This window comes from Bombina bombina, chromosome 3 (genome assembly GCF_027579735.1).
Source record: "Bombina bombina isolate aBomBom1 chromosome 3, aBomBom1.pri, whole genome shotgun sequence".
NCBI lineage: Eukaryota > Metazoa > Chordata > Amphibia > Anura > Bombinatoridae > Bombina > Bombina bombina.
The window spans coordinates 1,249,444,193-1,249,463,818 of NC_069501.1; the positions used below are offsets into that span (position 1 = coordinate 1,249,444,193).

A 19,626-nucleotide genomic window follows, 5' to 3' on the forward strand; every position below is an offset into this window, starting at 1 on the left:
GGGCTGGGAAGTCCCTGGGCCGAACTGCTTAATCATAGCGGGTCAGATAACCTAAATATGTGTCCCGGACAGACCAAGCAGCAAGTACGTGTTTTATTACCGCAAACACAGGCAGTTCTATGTGACTTATTATATGTATTGAAGTTACCTTATGATGTTTGTTATTAGTCCCCCCCCCCCCGCAGCACATTTGGTTTGATCCGACCGCATTGAACAGAGTTCTATAAGAAGCTCTGTTGTGTTTACTGCTGGGCTGGGGGTGTGAACTGGGGACGCGACCTGCACTTGTCTGTGAACTTGGTAAACAGAAAACAATAGGAGACATTAGTGCGTGTTAGCAACTGTAACATGGGCACATTTATTTACTGTTTAAAGAAGGGTATCATATATATATATGTATTCAATTTCTATCTCTTGCATCTTTCTGTCTATCAATATCTATCTATCAATATCTAGCTGTTTATCAATATCTAGCTGTCTATCAATATCTAGCTATCAATATCTAGCTATCTATCAATATCTAGCTATCAATATCTATCTATCAATATCTAGCTGTTTATCAATATCTAGCTGTCTATCAATATCTAGCTATCAATATCTAGCTGTTTATCAATATCTAGCTACCAATATCTAGCTGTCTATCAATATCTAGCTGTCTATCAATATCTAGCTATCAATATCTATCTATCTATCAATATCTAGCTATCAATATCTAGCTATCAATATCTATCTATCAATATCTAGCTGTTTATCAATATCTAGCTGTCTATCAATATCTAGCTATCAATATCTAGCTGTTTATCAATATCTAGCTGTCTATCAATATCTAGCTATCAATATCTAGCTGTCTATCAATATCTATCTATCAATATCTAGCTGTTTATCAATATCTAGCTACCAATATCTAGCTGTCTATCAATATCTAGCTATCAATATCTATCTATCTATCAATATCTAGCTATCAATATCTAGCTATCAATATCTATCTATCAATATCTAGCTGTTTATCAATATCTAGCTATCAATATCTAGCTATCAATATCTAGCTATCAATATCTAGCTATCTAATCTATCTGACTGACTGTCTATCAATATCTCTCTATCTATATACATACACCACTGGGCAATATCACTTAAAGGGACACTGAACCCATTTTTTTTCTTTCTTTCATGATTCAGATAGAGCATGAAATTTTAAGCAACTTTCTAATTGACTCCTATTATCAAATGTTCTTCGTTCTCTTGCTATCTTTATTTGAAATGCAAAAATGTAAGTTTAGATGCCGGCCCATTTTTGGTGAACAACCTGGGTTGTCCTTGCAGATTGGTGGATAAATTTATCCATCAATAAAAAAGTGCTGTCCAGCGTAGATGCTTTCTTTTTCAAATAAAGATAGCATGAGAACGAAGACAAATTGATAATACGAGTAAATTAGAAAGTTGCTTAAAATTGCATGCTCTATCTGAATCACGAAAGAAAAAATGTGGGTTCAGTGTCCCTTTAAATATCAAATTATTCAAAATTATATAACCTCTAAATAATTGTTTTATTTCTAAGTTGACAAGTAGAATATTTCCTATTATAAACAATCAAAAACAAATACTTTAACCCTTTGATGACTGTGTTAATTTTGTCCACATCGGAACAACGCAATCACATCATGGAAGCGCTGTTGGCTTTAGGACAGCCAACGGTTATGACGTTCTATTTCATCAGAATGGCACTAAAGCCCAGTGTAATTATGACGGAATAGAACGGCATAACGGCGTTAAAAGGTTAAAAAGATTATATTGAAAATACAGGCCCCAAAGTAGAAACGTAATGCAACAAAAGTGAATACAAGTTAGATCACTGAAACAAAATTAAGTACACCTATGATTTCCGATTAGCCTAATTGCATGAACATAGTTACCAGAGAACAGTATAATTTTTTGACCAATGGGCTGTGTCTATCTGTAAGTTTGCATCATGTCACAAGGAAAAGAATTGCCAGAGAAATTGAAAAATCTGATTGTGAGACTTCACAAAGATGTAAAAGGATACAGGAAGATTGGTGACCAACTAAATATCAGTCAAAACGCAGTTGCAGCAGTAATCAGGTAATATAGTAATATAGATCGATACACGGTGCCAAAAAAGAGAGCCGCAGTGGCTGTAATCCTAAAATGACGCCATGGACAGTGCCCTTCTTGCACAATCTAGCTCTGAAAAACGGGCAACAGGCAAGTGCTTCAGATTTGGCTCATGGATTATTGATAGAAATTGGAGTTTCTGTGATGACTAAGGACATAATGTCAATTTCTATGGACAGCATCCAAGGAAAAAACCCTTGCTTGCTCTTCGGCACAAACCTGCAAGATTAAACTTTGCTAAACAACATGAAAAGCCTGATGAATACTGGGAGCACATTATCTGGTAAGATGGCCAAGACCAAGATACATTTTTTTTCCGAGTCAGATGGGGTGCAGCATGTTTGGTGTGATCCTGGTCAGGATTATTACAGTAAATGCATAGTCCCAACAGTGAATCATGGAGGTGGGAGTGTGAGGATATGGAGCTGCATGACTGCAAAAGGTGTTGGGGAGATGACATTTATAGATGGCACCATGAATGCCTGCTATATACCAAACTACTGGATGGCAAGATGACTCCCAATGTCCAGAAGTTTGGCAGAGGATGAATATTCCAGCATGATAACAATCCAAAGCACGCTGCCTAATTCACAAAAGAGTTTCTAAAGGAGAAACAAGTGAAAACTATGACCTAGCCAAGTAAGTCACCTGACTTGAATCCAGTAGATCACCTTTGGGGTATTTTAAAGAGAATGTTAGAGCAACACAACCCCTCCAGCAAAGAGCAGCAGAAAAAAATTATCTCTGAAGAAGGGCAGAACATCTATCCAGAAAATTGTACGACACTGGTTTCCTCCATGCCAAGGAGGAGTGAGTCTGTCATCAAAAATAAAGGTGGCCATGAAAAGTATTGAAGAAAATAAAAGATTTCAATCTCAGTAATGAAAGGTGCACTGACTTTTGTTTCATTGATTTCCTGCTTTGGGGCCGGTATTTTTAATAAAGTAAATCTGAACTGTTAGTTTTTAATTTTACATAAGAAATACCCTACTGTAAAACGTAAGACGTAATGCTGTTAGGTTGTACAATTTTGAATCATTTGACATTTAAGTGATATTGCACTGGTGTGTACTCACTTCTGTTGTATACTGTGTATATATATATATATATATATATAATCTATCTGCCAATCTGTCTATCAATATCTACCATTTATCTATCTATATATATATATATCTATATATATATATATATATATATATATATATATATATATATATATATATACATAACTAGCAATTAAATACTACATTCTATAACATCTGAGTTGTTGGGGTTTTTTTTTGGGGGGGGGGGTTATCAAAAATTGCAAGAATTTTCAAAGTCAAAGCAAGTTTGGGGATAAACACCCACTCCTTGAAAACCATCTTGAGGTGCATATCTGGCTTCACAGGTCAACTGTATATAAGCCTCTGTGCTGATTCAAAGGGACATGAAACCTAAATGTTTTATTTTATGATTCAGATAGAACGTACAATTTTAAACAAATTCCAATTTACTTCTGATATCTGAAAATGCTCCATTCTTTTGATATCCTTTGTTGAAAAGCATATCTAAATAGGCTCAGTAGCTGCTGATTGGTGGCTGCACATAGATGCCTCATGTTGTTGGCTCACCCTTATGCATTGCTCTTTTTCTTCAACAAAGAATACCTATAGAATCAAGCAAATTAGATAATTGAAGAACATTGGAATGTTGTTTAAAATTGTATTCTCTACCTGAATCATGAAAGAAACATTTGGGGTTTCACGTCCCTTTAACCAATAGCTGTGTAACATATCAGGCTTAGGTAAAATGTAGAATACTTAGATATAAAAGAGCAAACGTAGAATACCCTAATGCTGCAGAGTATATCATTATTGCTTTACATATAAATATGTGTTTAACTCCGGCTAAGGGGTTAAGCACATTGTTAAAGTCAGCTACAGAACCTGCTAATGTTGCCACCCTATCACTTGCCACAATACAGCAGAATTAATTTTTCGTTTTGTGGGAACCATAAGTGGTTACTTATATAGGGAGTAATTGGGGCAGTATTAAACCTGAGTCTGTCATATAAATATGTGTTTAACTCCGGCTAAGGGGTTAAGCACATTGTTAAAGTCAGCTACAGAACCTGCTAATGTTGCCACCCTATCACTTACCACAATACAGCAGAATTAATTTTTCGTTTTGTGGGAACCATAAGTGGTTACTTATATTGGGAGTAATTGGGGCAGTATTGAACCTAGAACACATTTCAACTTGAGTCTGTCTAAAGTGTTCATTGCTTGTACAAAATATGACCAAACTTCCAGCTCCGTAGTGAGCTGAAACGCGTTGCCGGATCTTGTTCCTTCTTTTTGATTGCGGAGAGACACCATACTCCAGGAAATACGAAGGAGTTACAGCTGAGGACGGATTTTGAGACGTACAGGGAAGAGGAGCTCGGCGGCTTTCTTCTGTGCACATTTCGAGGATCCCAGAGCTGTCTGCTAGATGGTATTACCACCATATCCTGGATATACTGTAGATACTCGGAATGCCAGAGTTTTTCTAAGTAAGGTACCAAATACTGTCATTCTCATACCGCGCTGTGAGCACGACTGATGAACTTTTCCCCACACTGCTGGACTATAAGTTTGTAGTAAATATACGGCTGCTGGACCCTTCTTTCCTTAGACTGGATCAATAGTTTGTGACTTGATACACTCTGTTTGGGAACTTTATTTCTCAGCGCAAAGTTAATAACCCTGTCTGCAGCAAAGGTTATAATTACTCAAATATAGGTGCAAATTAGTCTAACATAGGTGCCAAATATAGGTGCAAGCTTTAACCATTGTGCACCTGACAGAGATTTCTCTTGTTTTATATATTTGTTTTACATATCTGTGCGTGCATAAGTTTGTTTTTTTTTAAGCTGTTTTACATTTAATACATGCTGGTAATAGACATTTAGTACATGCTGGTAATAGATATTTAGTACATGCTGGTAATAGACATTTAGTACAAGCTGGTAACAGACATTTAGTACAAGCTGGTAATAGACATTTAGTATAAGCTGGTAATAGACATTTAGTACAAGCTGGTAATAGACATTTAGTACAAGCTGCTAATAGACATTTAGTACAAGCTGGTAATAGACATTTAGTACATGCTGGTAATAGACATTTAGTACAAGCTGGTAATAGACATTTAGTATAAGCTGGTAATAGACATTTAGTACAAGCTGGTAATAGACATTTAGTACAAGCTGGTAATAGACATTTAGTACAAGCTGCTAATAGACATTTAGTACAAGCTGCTAATAGACATTTAGTACAAGCTGCTAATAGACATTTAGTACGAGCTGGTAATAGACATTTAGTACAAGCTGGTAATAGACATTTAGTACAAGCTGGTAATAGACATTTAGTACGAGCTGGTAATAGACATTTAGTACAAGCTGCTAATAGACATTTAGTACAAGCTGCTAATAGACATTTAATACAAGCTGCTAATAGACATTTAGTACAAGCTGCTAATAGACATCTAGTACAAGCTGCTAATAGACATTTAGTACAAGCTGCTAATAGACATTTAGTACAAGCTGCTAATAGACATTTAGTACAAGCTGCTAATAGACATTTAGTACAAGCTGCTAATAGACATTTAGTACAAGCTGCTAATAGACATTTAGTACAAGCTGCTAATAGACATTTAATACAAGCTGATAATAGACATTTAGTACAAGCTGGTAATAGACATTTAGTACAAGCTGGTAATAGACATTTAATACAAGCTGGTAATAGACATTTAGTACAAGCTGGCAATAGACATTTAGTACAAGCTGGCAATAGACATTTAGTACAAGCTGCTAATAGACATTTAGTACAAGCTGCTAATAGACATTTAGTACAAGCTGCTAATAGACATTTAATACAAGCTGGTAATAGACATTTAGTACAAGCTGGTAATAGACATTTAGTACAAGCTGGTAATAGACATTTAGTACAAGCTGGCAATAGACATTTAGTACAAGCTGGTAATAGACATTTAGTACAAGCTGGTAATAGACATTTAGTACAAGCTGGCAATAGACATTTAGTACAAGCTGGCAATAGACATTTAGTACAAGCTGGCAATAGACATTTAGTACAAGCTGGTAATAGACATTTAGTACAAGCTGGTAATAGACATTTAGTACAAGCTGGTAATAGACATTTAATACAAGCTGCTAATAGACATTTAGTACAAGCTGGTAATAGACATTTAGTACAAGCTGGTAATAGACATTTAATACAAGCTGGTAATAGACATTTAGTACAAGCTGCTAATAGACATTTAGTACAAGCTGGTAATAGACATTTAATACAAGCTGCTAATAGACATTTAGTACAAGCTGCTAATAGACATTTAGTACAAGCTGGTAATAGACATTTAATACAAGCTGGTAATAGACATTTAGTACAAGCTGCTAATAGACATTTAGTACAAGCTGCTAATAGACATTTAGTACAAGCTGCTAATAGACATTTAGTACAAGCTGCTAATAGACATTTAGTACAAGCTGCTAATAGACATTTAGTACAAGCTGCTAATAGACATTTAGTACAAGCTGCTAATAGACATTTAGTATAAGCTGGTAATAGACATTTAATACAAGCTGGTAATAGACATTTAGTACAAGCTGGTAATAGACATTTAATACAAGCTGGTAATAGACATTTAGTACAAGCTGGTAATAGACATTTAGTACAAGCTGCTAATAGACATTTAGTACAAGCTGGTAATAGACATTTAATACAAGCTGGTAACAGACATTTAGTACAAGCTGGTAACAGACATTTAGTACAAGCTGGTAACAGACATTTAGTACAAGCTGGTAACAGACATTTAGTACAAGCTGGTAACAGACATTTAGTACAAGCTGGTAATAGACATTTAGTACAAGCTGGTAATAGACATTTAGTATAAGCTGCTAATAGACATTTAGTACATGCTGGTAATAGACATTTAGTACAAGCTGGTAATAGACATTTAGTACAAACTGGTAATAGACATTTAGTACAAGCTGGTAATAGACATTTAGTACAAGCTGGTAATAGACATTTAGTACAAGCTGCTAATAGACATTTAGTACAAGCTGCTAATAGACATTTAGTACAAGCTGCTAATAGACATTTAGTACAAGCTGCTAATAGACATTTAGTACAAGCTGCTAATAGACATTTAGTACAAGCTGCTAATAGACATTTAGTACAAACTGGTAATAGACATTTAGTACAAGCTGCTAATAGACATTTAGTACAAGCTGCTAATAGACATTTAGTACAAGCTGCTAATAGACATTTAGTACAAGCTGCTAATAGACATTTAGTACAAGCTGCTAATAGACATTTAGTACAAGCTGCTAATAGACATTTAGTACAAGCTGGTAATAGACATTTAGTACAAGCTGGTAATAGACATTTAATACAAGCTGGTAATAGACATTTAGTACAAGCTGCTAATAGACATTTAGTACAAGCTGGTAATAGACATTTAGTACAAACTGGTAATAGACATTTAGGCCTCTAGTTATCAAGCCGTCAACCGCAAATACGCTGGAATTCCGCAGCGTATTTGTGGCGAGGCTGATTCGCCTTAGTTATCAAGCCCTACTGCCCGGCAAAAGTAGAATCTAGTGACATAAGCTTTGATCCGCCGGACTCAGTCCCGACACAGATCGATGGTTACGTCACTACAGAACGCAAGTTCGGCACAATCTGACTACTTTTGGTAGTTATTAAACTACTACCAGATACGCTCGCCACTATTCCGGGCCAGCGTACATGGATTTCAATCCGCCGCCCTGGAGGCGGCGGATCCCATAGGAATCAATGGGAGTCTGACCATAGCGAAAGCTCATGTTCGCTGCTGCCCGATATCCCATTGATTCCTATGGGAAACGTCTACACCTAACACCCTAACATGTACCCCAAGTCTAAACACCCCTAATCTGACCCCCCCTACACCTACCCTCTAAACCGTCGCTCCCGGACCCCGCCGCAGCCTACATTATACATATTAACCCCTAATCTGCCGCCCCCTATACCGCCGCCACCTACATAAACTAATTAACCCCTATCCTGCGGATCCCGGACCCGCCGCAACTAAATAAATTGTTTAACCCCTAAACCGACGCTCCTGGACCCCACCGCAACTATAATAAATATGTTAACCCCTAAACCGCCGCTCACGGACCCTGCCGCCACCTACATAATACCTATTAACCCCTATCCTGCCCCCCTATACCGCCGCCACCTATAATAAATTTATTAACCCCTATTCTGCCCCCCTACACCGCCGCCACTATACTAAAATTATTAACCCCTAAACCTAAGTCTAACACTAACCCTAACACCCCCCTAACATAAATATTAATTAAATAAATCTAAATAATATTACTCTTATTAACTAAATTATTCCTATTTAAAACTAAATACTTACCTGTAAAATAAACCCTAAGATAGCTACAATATAATTAATAATTATATTGTAGCTATTTCAGGATTTATTTTTATTTTACAGGCAAGTTTGTATTTATTTTAACTAGGTACAATAGTTATTAAATAGTTATTAACTATTTAATAACTACCTAGCTAAAAGAAATACAAATTTACCTGTAAAATAAATCCTAACCTAAGTTAAAATTAAACCTAACAGTACACTATCATTAAATTAAATAAATTAGCTACAAATACTTACAATTAAATACAATTAAATAAACTAAACTAAATTACAAAAAAAACAACACTAAATTACAGAAAATAAAAAAATATTACAAGAATTTTAAACTAATTACACCTAATCTAAGACCCCTAATAAAATATTAATAAAAAAAATAATAAAAGTCCCTACCCTATTCTACATTACAAAGTAATCAGCTCTTTTACCAGCCCTTAAAAGGGCTTTTTGCGGGGCATTGCCCCAAAGTAATCAGCTCTTTTACCTGTAAAAAAAAAATACAACCCCCCCAACATTAAAACCCACCACTCACATACCCCTACTCTAACCCACCCAAACCCCCCTTAAAAAAACCTAACACTAACCCCCTGAAGATCTCCCTACCTTGAGTCGTCTTCACCCAGCCGGGCCGAAGTCTTCATCCAATGGGGCAGAAGAGGACATCCAGACCAGCAGAAGTCGTCATCCTATCCGGGCAGAAGAGGACATTCGGACCGGCAGACATTTTCAAATGGGAATAATTTATTTCATTATAGTGTAGTGTTAGGTGTAATTGTAACTTAGGTTAGTTTTTATTTTACAGGTAAATGTGTCTTTATTTTAAATAGGTAGCTATTAAATAGTCAATAACTATTTAATAAATATTGTACCTAGTTAAAATAAATACAAACTTGCCTGTAAAATAAAAATAAATCCTAAAATAGCTACAATGTAACTATTAGTTATATTATAGCTTTCTTAGGGTTTATTTTATAGGTAAGTATTTAGTTTTAAATAGGAATAATTTAGTTAATAAGAGTAATATTATTTAGATTTATTTAATTAATATTTAAGTTAGGGGGTGTTAAGGAAAGTGTTAGACTTAGGTTTAGGGGTTAATAATTTTATTATAGTGGCGGCGGTGTAGGGGGGGCAAGATAGGGGTTAATAAATTTATTATAGGGGGGCAGGATAGGGGTTAATAGGTATTATGTAGGTGGCGGCGGGGCCCGGGAGCGGCGGTTTAGGGGTTAAAAAAATGTATTTAGTTGCGGCGGGGTCTGGGATCAGCAGGATAGGGGTTAATAAGTTTATGTAGTGGCGGTGGTATAGGGGGCGTCAGATTAGGGGTTAATATGTATAATGTAGGTGGCGGCGGGGTCCGGGTATTTATTATAGTTGCGGCGGGGTCCGGGAGCGGCGGTTTAGGGGTTAACCAATTTATTTAGTTGCGGTGGGGTCTGGGATCCGCAGGATAGGGGTTAATAAGTTTATGTAGTGGCGGTGGCATAGGGGGCGTCAGATTAGGGGTTAATATGTAGGTGGTTTGTACATCCCCTCACTGGTAGAAAATTTCTAATAAAAGGTTTTTTCACATGTAATACTGCTTTTGCTATCTACCTCATAAAATGCCCATGTGGAAAAAATTATATTGGGGAGACGACTCATCGTGTCCGGGATAGGATAGTACAACATAAAAGCAATATCAGATGTGGAAATTTAGAGGCACCAGTGTCAGGTCACTTTATCCAATGTGGTCATAACATTAGTCAGGTTCGTTTCCAAATTATTGATGCAGTGCCACGTCCCAGACGGGGGGTAATAGGGAGTTAATCCTTAAAAAGAAGGAAGCATTTTGGAAATACAAACTCAATGCTATGCAACCTTTGGGTCTAAATAAAGAATTGGACTATACTCTATTTTTGTAGTCATTTGAATTTAAAAATGGCTGCATTGGGGTTTTTTATTAATATGCTGTAATGATATTATGTCAATATCGATATCTGTATGAGCCATTGCTATGTATATATATGTTTTTGTATTGATTTTAATTGCTATCCTGCACTAAGGTGAAATAAGAATGTAAAATTCTAATGTTTGATGTAATTAAATAAGTATGAAGTGATTAAATAAGTAACCACTAGGTGGGGCTGTTAAGAGGTGTTAATTGAACACCTGTGTACAGGTAGGCCTTTATAAGGATTGAACAGTGTGTTTGAGATTTGTATGATTAAGGGTCCTGTACCCGAAACGTCACTGTTTTACTCCAGTATGTGGAAATAAAGATTTTTTATATTGCAAGGTGCTGCCTCTCTGTGGATTTATAATGTAGGTGGTGGCGGGGTCCGGGAGCGGCGGTTTAGGGGTTAATATATTTATTATAGGTGTGGCGGGGTCCGGGAGTGGCGGTTTAGGGGTTAATATATTTATTATAGTTGTGGCGGGGTCTAGGAGCGGCGGTTTAGGGGTTAATAATTTTATTTAGTTGCGGGGGCGCCAGTATAGGGGGTAGAACAGTATAGTATAGTGTGAGTGCTTAGTGACAGGGGTATCAATAAAGCTGTAAAAAAGCCAAAGAGCAGTGAGCTTGATAATTGATAACTATCACAGTCCGCTGCTCATCGCCCCGTACATGGTGCGTGGCTTTTTTACAGATTTATTGATAACTTTAGCGAGCGTATTCAGGTCCGCGGCGGCAATGTGAGGCGAGCTTATTGGGCCGGCGAATGCAGCTAAGTAGACGGCTTCATAACTAGAGGCCTTGGTACGAGCTGGTAATAGACATTTAATACAAGCTGGTAATAGACATTTAATACAAGCTGGTAATAGACATTTAGTACATGCTGGTAATATACATTTAGTACAAGCTGGTAATATACATTTAGTACAAGCTGCCTGGTAATAGACATTTAGTACAAGCTGGTAATAGACATTTAGTACATGCTGGTAATAGACATTTAGTACAAGCTGGTAATAGACATTTAGTACAAGTTGGTAATAGACATTTAATACAAGCTGGTAATAGACATTTAATACATGCTGGTAATAGACATTTAGTACAAGCTGGTAATAGACCTTTAGTACAAGCTGGTAATAGACCTTTAATACAAGCTGGTAATAGACATTTAGTACAAGCTGGTAATAGACATTTAGTACAAACTGGTAATAGATATTTAGTACAAGCTGGTAATAGACATTTAGTACAAGCTGGTAATAGACATTTAGTACAAGCTGGTAATAGACATTTAGTACAAGCTGCTAATAGACATTTAGTACAAGCTGGTAATAGACATTTAGTACAAACTGCTAATAGACATTTAGTACAAGCTGGTAATAGACATTTAGTACATGCTGGTAATAGACATTTAGTACAAGCTGGTAATAGACATTTAGTACAAACTGCTAATAGACATTTAGTACAAGCTGGTAATAGACATTTAGTACAAACTGCTAATAGACATTTAGTACAAACTGCTAATAGACATTTAGTACAAGCTGGTAATAGACATTTAGTACAAGCTGGTAATAGACATTTAGTACAAGCTGCTAATAGACATTTAGTACAAGCTGGTAATAGACATTTAGTACAAACTGCTAATAGACATTTAGTACAAGCTGGTAATAGACATTTAGTACAAGCTGGTAATAGACATTTAGTACAAGCTGGTAATAGACATTTAGTACAAGCTGGTAATAGACATTTAGTACAAGCTGGTAATAGACATTTAGTACATGCTGGTAATAGACATTTAATACAAGCTGGTAATAGACATTTAGTACAAGCTGCTAATAGACATTTAGTACAAGCTGGTAATAGACATTTAGTACAAACTGGTAATAGACATTTAGGCCTCTAGTTATCAAGCCGTCAACCGCAAATACGCTGGAATTCCGCAGCGTATTTGTGGCGAGGCTGATTCGCCTTAGTTATCAAGCCCTACTGCCCGGCAAAAGTAGAATCTAGTGACATAAGCTTTGATCCGCCGGACTCAGTCCCGACACAGATCGATGGTTACGTCACTACAGAACGCAAGTTCGGCACAATCTGACTACTTTTGGTAGTTATTAAACTACTACCAGATACGCTCGCCACTATTCCGGGCCAGCGTACATGGATTTCAATCCGCCGCCCTGGAGGCGGCGGATCCCATAGGAATCAATGGGAGTCTGACCATAGCGAAAGCTCATGTTCGCTGCTGCCCGATATCCCATTGATTCCTATGGGAAACGTCTACACCTAACACCCTAACATGTACCCCAAGTCTAAACACCCCTAATCTGACCCCCCCTACACCTACCCTCTAAACCGTCGCTCCCGGACCCCGCCGCAACCTACATTATACATATTAACCCCTAATCTGCCGCCCCCTATACCGCCGCCACCTACATAAACTAATTAACCCCTATCCTGCGGATCCCGGACCCGCCGCAACTAAATAAATTGTTTAACCCCTAAACCGACGCTCCTGGACCCCACCGCAACTATAATAAATATGTTAACCCCTAAACCGCCGCTCACGGACCCTGCCGCCACCTACATAATACCTATTAACCCCTATCCTGCCCCCCTATACCGCCGCCACCTATAATAAATTTATTAACCCCTATTCTGCCCCCCTACACCGCCGCCACTATACTAAAATTATTAACCCCTAAACCTAAGTTTAACACTAACCCTAACACCCCCCTAACATAAATATTAATTAAATAAATCTAAATAATATTACTCTTATTAACTAAATTATTCCTATTTAAAACTAAATACTTACCTGTAAAATAAACCCTAAGATAGCTACAATATAATTAATAATTATATTGTAGCTATTTCAGGATTTATTTTTATTTTACAGGCAAGTTTGTATTTATTTTAACTAGGTACAATAGTTATTAAATAGTTATTAACTATTTAATAACTACCTAGCTAAAAGAAATACAAATTTACCTGTAAAATAAATCCTAACCTAAGTTAAAATTAAACCTAACAGTACACTATCATTAAATTAATTAAATAAATTAGCTACAAATACTTACAATTAAATACAATTAAATAAACTAAACTAAATTACAAAAAAACAACACTAAATTACAGAAAATAAAAAAATATTACAAGAATTTTAAACTAATTACACCTAATCTAAGACCCCTAATAAAATATTAATAAAAAAAATAATAAAAGTCCCTACCCTATTCTACATTACAAAGTAATCAGCTCTTTTACCAGCCCTTAAAAGGGCTTTTTGCGGGGCATTGCCCCAAAGTAATCAGCTCTTTTACCTGTAAAAAAAAAATACAACCCCCCCAACATTAAAACCCACCACTCACATACCCCTACTCTAACCCACCCAAACCCCCCTTAAAAAAACCTAACACTAACCCCCTGAAGATCTCCCTACCTTGAGTCGTCTTCACCCAGCCGGGCCGAAGTCTTCATCCAATGGGGCAGAAGAGGACATCCAGACCAGCAGAAGTCATCATCCTATCCGGGCAGAAGAGGACATTCGGACCGGCAGACATTTTCAAATAGGAATAATTTATTTCATTATAGTGTAGTGTTAGGTGTAATTGTAACTTAGGTTAGTTTTTATTTTACAGGTAAATGTGTCTTTATTTTAAATAGGTAGCTATTAAATAGTCAATAACTATTTAATAAATATTGTACCTAGTTAAAATAAATACAAACTTGCCTGTAAAATAAAAATAAATCCTAAAATAGCTACAATGTAACTATTAGTTATATTATAGCTTTCTTAGGGTTTATTTTATAGGTAAGTATTTAGTTTTAAATAGGAATAATTTAGTTAATAAGAGTAATATTATTTAGATTTATTTAATTAATATTTAAGTTAGGGGGTGTTAAGGAAAGTGTTAGACTTAGGTTTAGGGGTTAATAATTTTATTATAGTGGCGGCGGTGTAGGGGGGGCAAGATAGGGGTTAATAAATTTATTATAGGGGGGCAGGATAGGGGTTAATAGGTATTATGTAGGTGGCGGCGGGGCCCGGGAGCGGCGGTTTAGGGGTTAAAAAAATGTATTTAGTTGCGGCGGGGTCTGGGATCAGCAGGATAGGGGTTAATAAGTTTATGTAGTGGCGGTGGTATAGGGGGCGTCAGATTAGGGGTTAATATGTATAATGTAGGTGGAGGCGGGGTCCGGGTATTTATTATAGTTGCGGCGGGGTCCGGGAGCGGCGGTTTAGGGGTTAACCAATTTATTTAGTTGCGGTGGGGTCTGGGATCCGCAGGATAGGGGTTAATAAGTTTATGTAGTGGCGGTGGCATAGGGGGCGTCAGATTAGGGGTTAATATGTAGGTGGTTTGTACATCCCCTCACTGGTAGAAAATTTCTAATAAAAGGTTTTTTCACATGTAATACTGCTTTTGCTATCTACCTCATAAAATGCCCATGTGGAAAAAATTATATTGGGGAGACGACTCATCGTGTCCGGGATAGGATAGTACAACATAAAAGCAATATCAGATGTGGAAATTTAGAGGCACCAGTGTCAGGTCACTTTATCCAATGTGGTCATAACATTAGTCAGGTTCGTTTCCAAATTATTGATGCAGTGCCACGTCCCAGACGGGGGGTAATAGGGAGTTAATCCTTAAAAAGAAGGAAGCATTTTGGAAATACAAACTCAATGCTATGCAACCTTTGGGTCTAAATAAAGAATTGGACTATACTCTATTTTTGTAGTCATTTGAATTTAAAAATGGCTGCATTGGGGTTTTTTATTAATATGCTGTAATGATATTATGTCAATATCGATATCTGTATGAGCCATTGCTATGTATATATATGTTTTTGTATTGATTTTAATTGCTATCCTGCACTAAGGTGAAATAAGACAAAGGCTCCCTGGCTCCCTGGAGAGCTGAAACGCGTAGAACCTGTTACCCGACACGAAGGAGGACACTCAGCTGATTATTTTGGCGTCTTGCTCCAGCTCCCAGAACCGCTACACCACTTGTGATTAAAATCGTCTATACAAGCAGGAAAAACGGTAGGAGCATATTGAAGGAGCTGAGGAAAACATCGTAAGTGTGCACACTTAAAATAGAGACTTTTGTTTACAACTTAACAAATCGTAATTGGATTGGTATAACTTTCAAATACAAGCGGCAGAAATAGAGACTCCACCCCCACAGCTGAATCATTGGGTTGGTGAGAGACACCGCTTGAGGCTTCTCTTGTTTCTGACATGTTGTAATGTTTTAATCTACACTGAAGATAACTTACAAACTTGAAGTGCAAAACAAGGATATTACCATTGTGGCTATCATAATATTAAGCAAAACCGACTTACACTTATAGACTCTGCTCTATCCTACAGTGATCAATGTATTGAAGAAATAATCACCAACAATTTGTGCATCTAAAACTGTACATAACTCTATCGTTATATCAGAGTAATCCAGAGAGGTCTATTGCATTATGTTATCTTTTTAAAGTTTTTTATTGATTGGAGCTAGTAATGTTTTAAGCTTTTTTATAACACCGGTGATACATTTAGAGATCATTGTTTCCTTTTATCATTTTTTATCATCCAGTATGTTACAAATAACCGCTTTTATATGTAAATATTAATAAATTGAAACTACTTTATTCAATATAGCAATTTGCATGTGCATTCATTCCATCTATAAAATTATAAAATTATATACACATTACTCTCATTACTGCATTTAGACTGACTTATAATCTACACTTAATCAAGATATTTAACAGATCAACTATACAGTTAGACAGCCGTAGGCGCCACCTCCATACGTTGTTGTTTTTTTTTCCCCTAAAATAAATACAAACTTGCCTGTAAAATAAAAATAAATCCTAAAATAGCTACAATGTAACTATTAGTTATATTATAGCTTTCTTAGGGTTTATTTTATAGGTAAGTATTTAGTTTTAAATAGGAATAATTTAGTTAATAAGAGTAATATTATTTAGATTTATTTAATTAATATTTAAGTTAGGGGGTGTTAAGGAAAGTGTTAGACTTAGGTTTAGGGGTTAATAATTTTATTATAGTGGCGGCGGTGTAGGGGGGGCAAGATAGGGGTTAATAAATTTATTATAGGGGGGCAGGATAGGGGTTAATAGGTATTATGTAGGTGGCGGCGGGGCCCGGGAGCGGCGGTTTAGGGGTTAAAAAAAATGTATTTAGTTGCGGCGGGGTCTGGGATCAGCAGGATAGGGGTTAATAAGTTTATGTAGTGGCGGTGGTATAGGGGGCGTCAGATTAGGGGTTAATATGTATAATGTAGGTGGAGGCGGGGTCCGGGTATTTATTATAGTTGCGGCGGGGTCCAGGAGCGGCGGTTTAGGGGTTAACCAATTTATTTAGTTGCGGTGGGGTCTGGGATCCGCAGGATAGGGGTTAATAAGTTTATGTAGTGGCGGTGGCATAGGGGGCGTCAGATTAGGGGTTAATATGTAGGTGGTTTGTACATCCCCTCACTGGTAGAAAATTTCTAATAAAAGGTTTTTTCACATGTAATACTGCTTTTGCTATCTACCTCATAAAATGCCCATGTGGAAAAAATTATATTGGGGAGACGACTCATCGTGTCCGGGATAGGATAGTACAACATAAAAGCAATATCAGATGTGGAAATTTAGAGGCACCAGTGTCAGGTCACTTTATCCAATGTGGTCATAACATTAGTCAGGTTCGTTTCCAAATTATTGATGCAGTGCCACGTCCCAGACGGGGGGTAATAGGGAGTTAATCCTTAAAAAGAAGGAAGCATTTTGGAAATACAAACTCAATGCTATGCAACCTTTGGGTCTAAATAAAGAATTGGACTATACTCTATTTTTGTAGTCATTTGAATTTAAAAATGGCTGCATTGGGGTTTTTTATTAATATGCTGTAATGATATTATGTCAATATCGATATCTGTATGAGCCATTGCTATGTATATATATGTTTTTGTATTGATTTTAATTGCTATCCTGCACTAAGGTGAAATAAGAATGTAAAATTCTAATGTTTGATGTAATTAAATAAGTATGAAGTGATTAAATAAGTAACCACTAGGTGGGGCTGTTAAGAGGTGTTAATTGAACACCTGTGTACAGGTCGGCCTTTATAAGGATTGAACAGTGTGTTTAAGATTTGTATGATTAAGGGTCCTGTACCCGAAACGTCACTGTTTTACTCCAGTATGTGGAAATAAAGATTTTTTATATTGCAAGGTGCTGCCTCTCTGTGGATTTATAATGTAGGTGGTGGCGGGGTCCGGGAGCGGCGGTTTAGGGGTTAATATATTTATTATAGGTGTGGCGGGGTCTGGGAGTGGCGGTTTAGTGGTTAATATATTTATTATAGTTGTGGCGGGGTCTAGGAGCGGCGGTTTAGGGGTTAATAATTTTATTTAGTTGCGGGGGGCTCCGGGGGCGCCAGTATAGGGGGTAGAACAGTATAGTATAGTGTGAGTGCTTAGTGACAGGGGTATCAATAAAGCTGTAAAAAAGCCAAAGAGCAGTGAGCTTGATAATTGATAACTATCACAGTCCGCTGCTCATCGCCCCGTACATGGTGCGTGGCTTTTTTACAGATTTATTGATAACTTTAGCGAGCGTATTCAGGTCCGCGGCGGCAATGTGAGGCGAGCTTATTGGGCCGGCGAATGCAGCTAAGTAGACGGCTTCATAACTAGAGGCCTTGGTACGAGCTGGTAATAGACATTTAATACAAGCTGGTAATAGACATTTAATACAAGCTGGTAATAGACATTTAGTACATGCTGGTAATATACATTTAGTACAAGCTGCCTGGTAATAGACATTTAGTACAAGCTGGTAATAGACATTTAGTACATGCTGGTAATAGACATTTAATACAAGCTGGTAATAGACATTTAGTACAAGCTGGTAATAGACATTTAGTACAAGCTGGTAATAGACATTTAATACAAGCTGGTAATAGACATTTAATACATGCTGGTAATAGACATTTAGTACAAGCTGGTAATAGACCTTTAGTACAAGCTGGTAATAGACATTTAATACAAGCTGGTAATAGACATTTAGTACAAGCTGGTAATAGACATTTAATACAAACTGGTAATAGACCTTTAATACAAGCTGGTAATAGACATTTAGTACAAGCTGGTAATAGACATTTAGTACAAACTGGTAATAGATATTTAGTACAAGCTGGTAATAGACATTTAGTACAAGCTGGTAATAGACATTTAGTACAAGCTGGTAATAGACATTTAGTACAAGCTGGTAATAGACATTTAGTACATGCTGGTAATAGACATTTAGTACAAGCTGGTAATAGACATTTAGTACATACTGGTAATAGACATTTAGTACAAGCTGGTAATAGACATTTAGTACAAGCTGGTAATAGACATTTAGTACAAGCTGGTAATAGACATTTAGTACAAGCTGGTAATAGACATTTAGTACAAGCTGGTAATAGACATTTAGTACAAGCTGGTAATAGACATTTAGTACAAGCTGGTAATAGACATTTAGTACAAGCTGGTAATAGACATTTAGTACAAGCTGGTAATAGACATTTAGTACAAGCTGGTAATAGACATTTAGTACAAGCTGGTAATAGACATTTAGTACAAGCTGGTAATAGACATTTAGTACAAGTTGGTAATAGACATTTAGTACAAGCTGGTAATAGACATTTAGTACAAGCTGGTAATAGACATTTAGTACATGCTGTTAATAAACATTTAGTACAAACTGGTAATAGATATTACTGACATATGAGATCTTTTTATAGTGTGTGATAATAATATATATTTGTAACCTAGATATATTCTTTGGACTAACCTTTTCAGGCGCACACTGTTTCTCTCTTTCTCTTGTAAGGTGTATCCAGTCCACGGATCATCCATTACTTGTGGGATATTCTCATTCCCAACAGGAAGTTGCAAGAGGACACCCAACAGCAGAGCTGTAATATAGCTCCTCCCCTAACTGTCATAGCCAGTCATTCTCTTGCAACTCTCAACAAGCTAGGTCGTTGTAGGAGAGAGTGGTTAAATATAGCTAGTTTATTTTCTTCAATCAAA

At 36.7% G+C, this 19,626-nt stretch overlaps 1 long non-coding RNA gene across 1 annotated transcript; it reads left to right on the plus strand.

Moving 5' to 3' along the window:
* Positions 1–7: 7 nt before the first annotated feature.
* Positions 8–16,195, plus strand: LOC128652158 (uncharacterized). The gene is made up of 2 exons (XR_008401285.1): positions 8–84; positions 15,419–16,195. It is a non-coding gene; the product is annotated as an uncharacterized LOC128652158 (long non-coding RNA).
* The last annotated feature ends 3,431 nt before the right edge of the window (positions 16,196–19,626 follow it).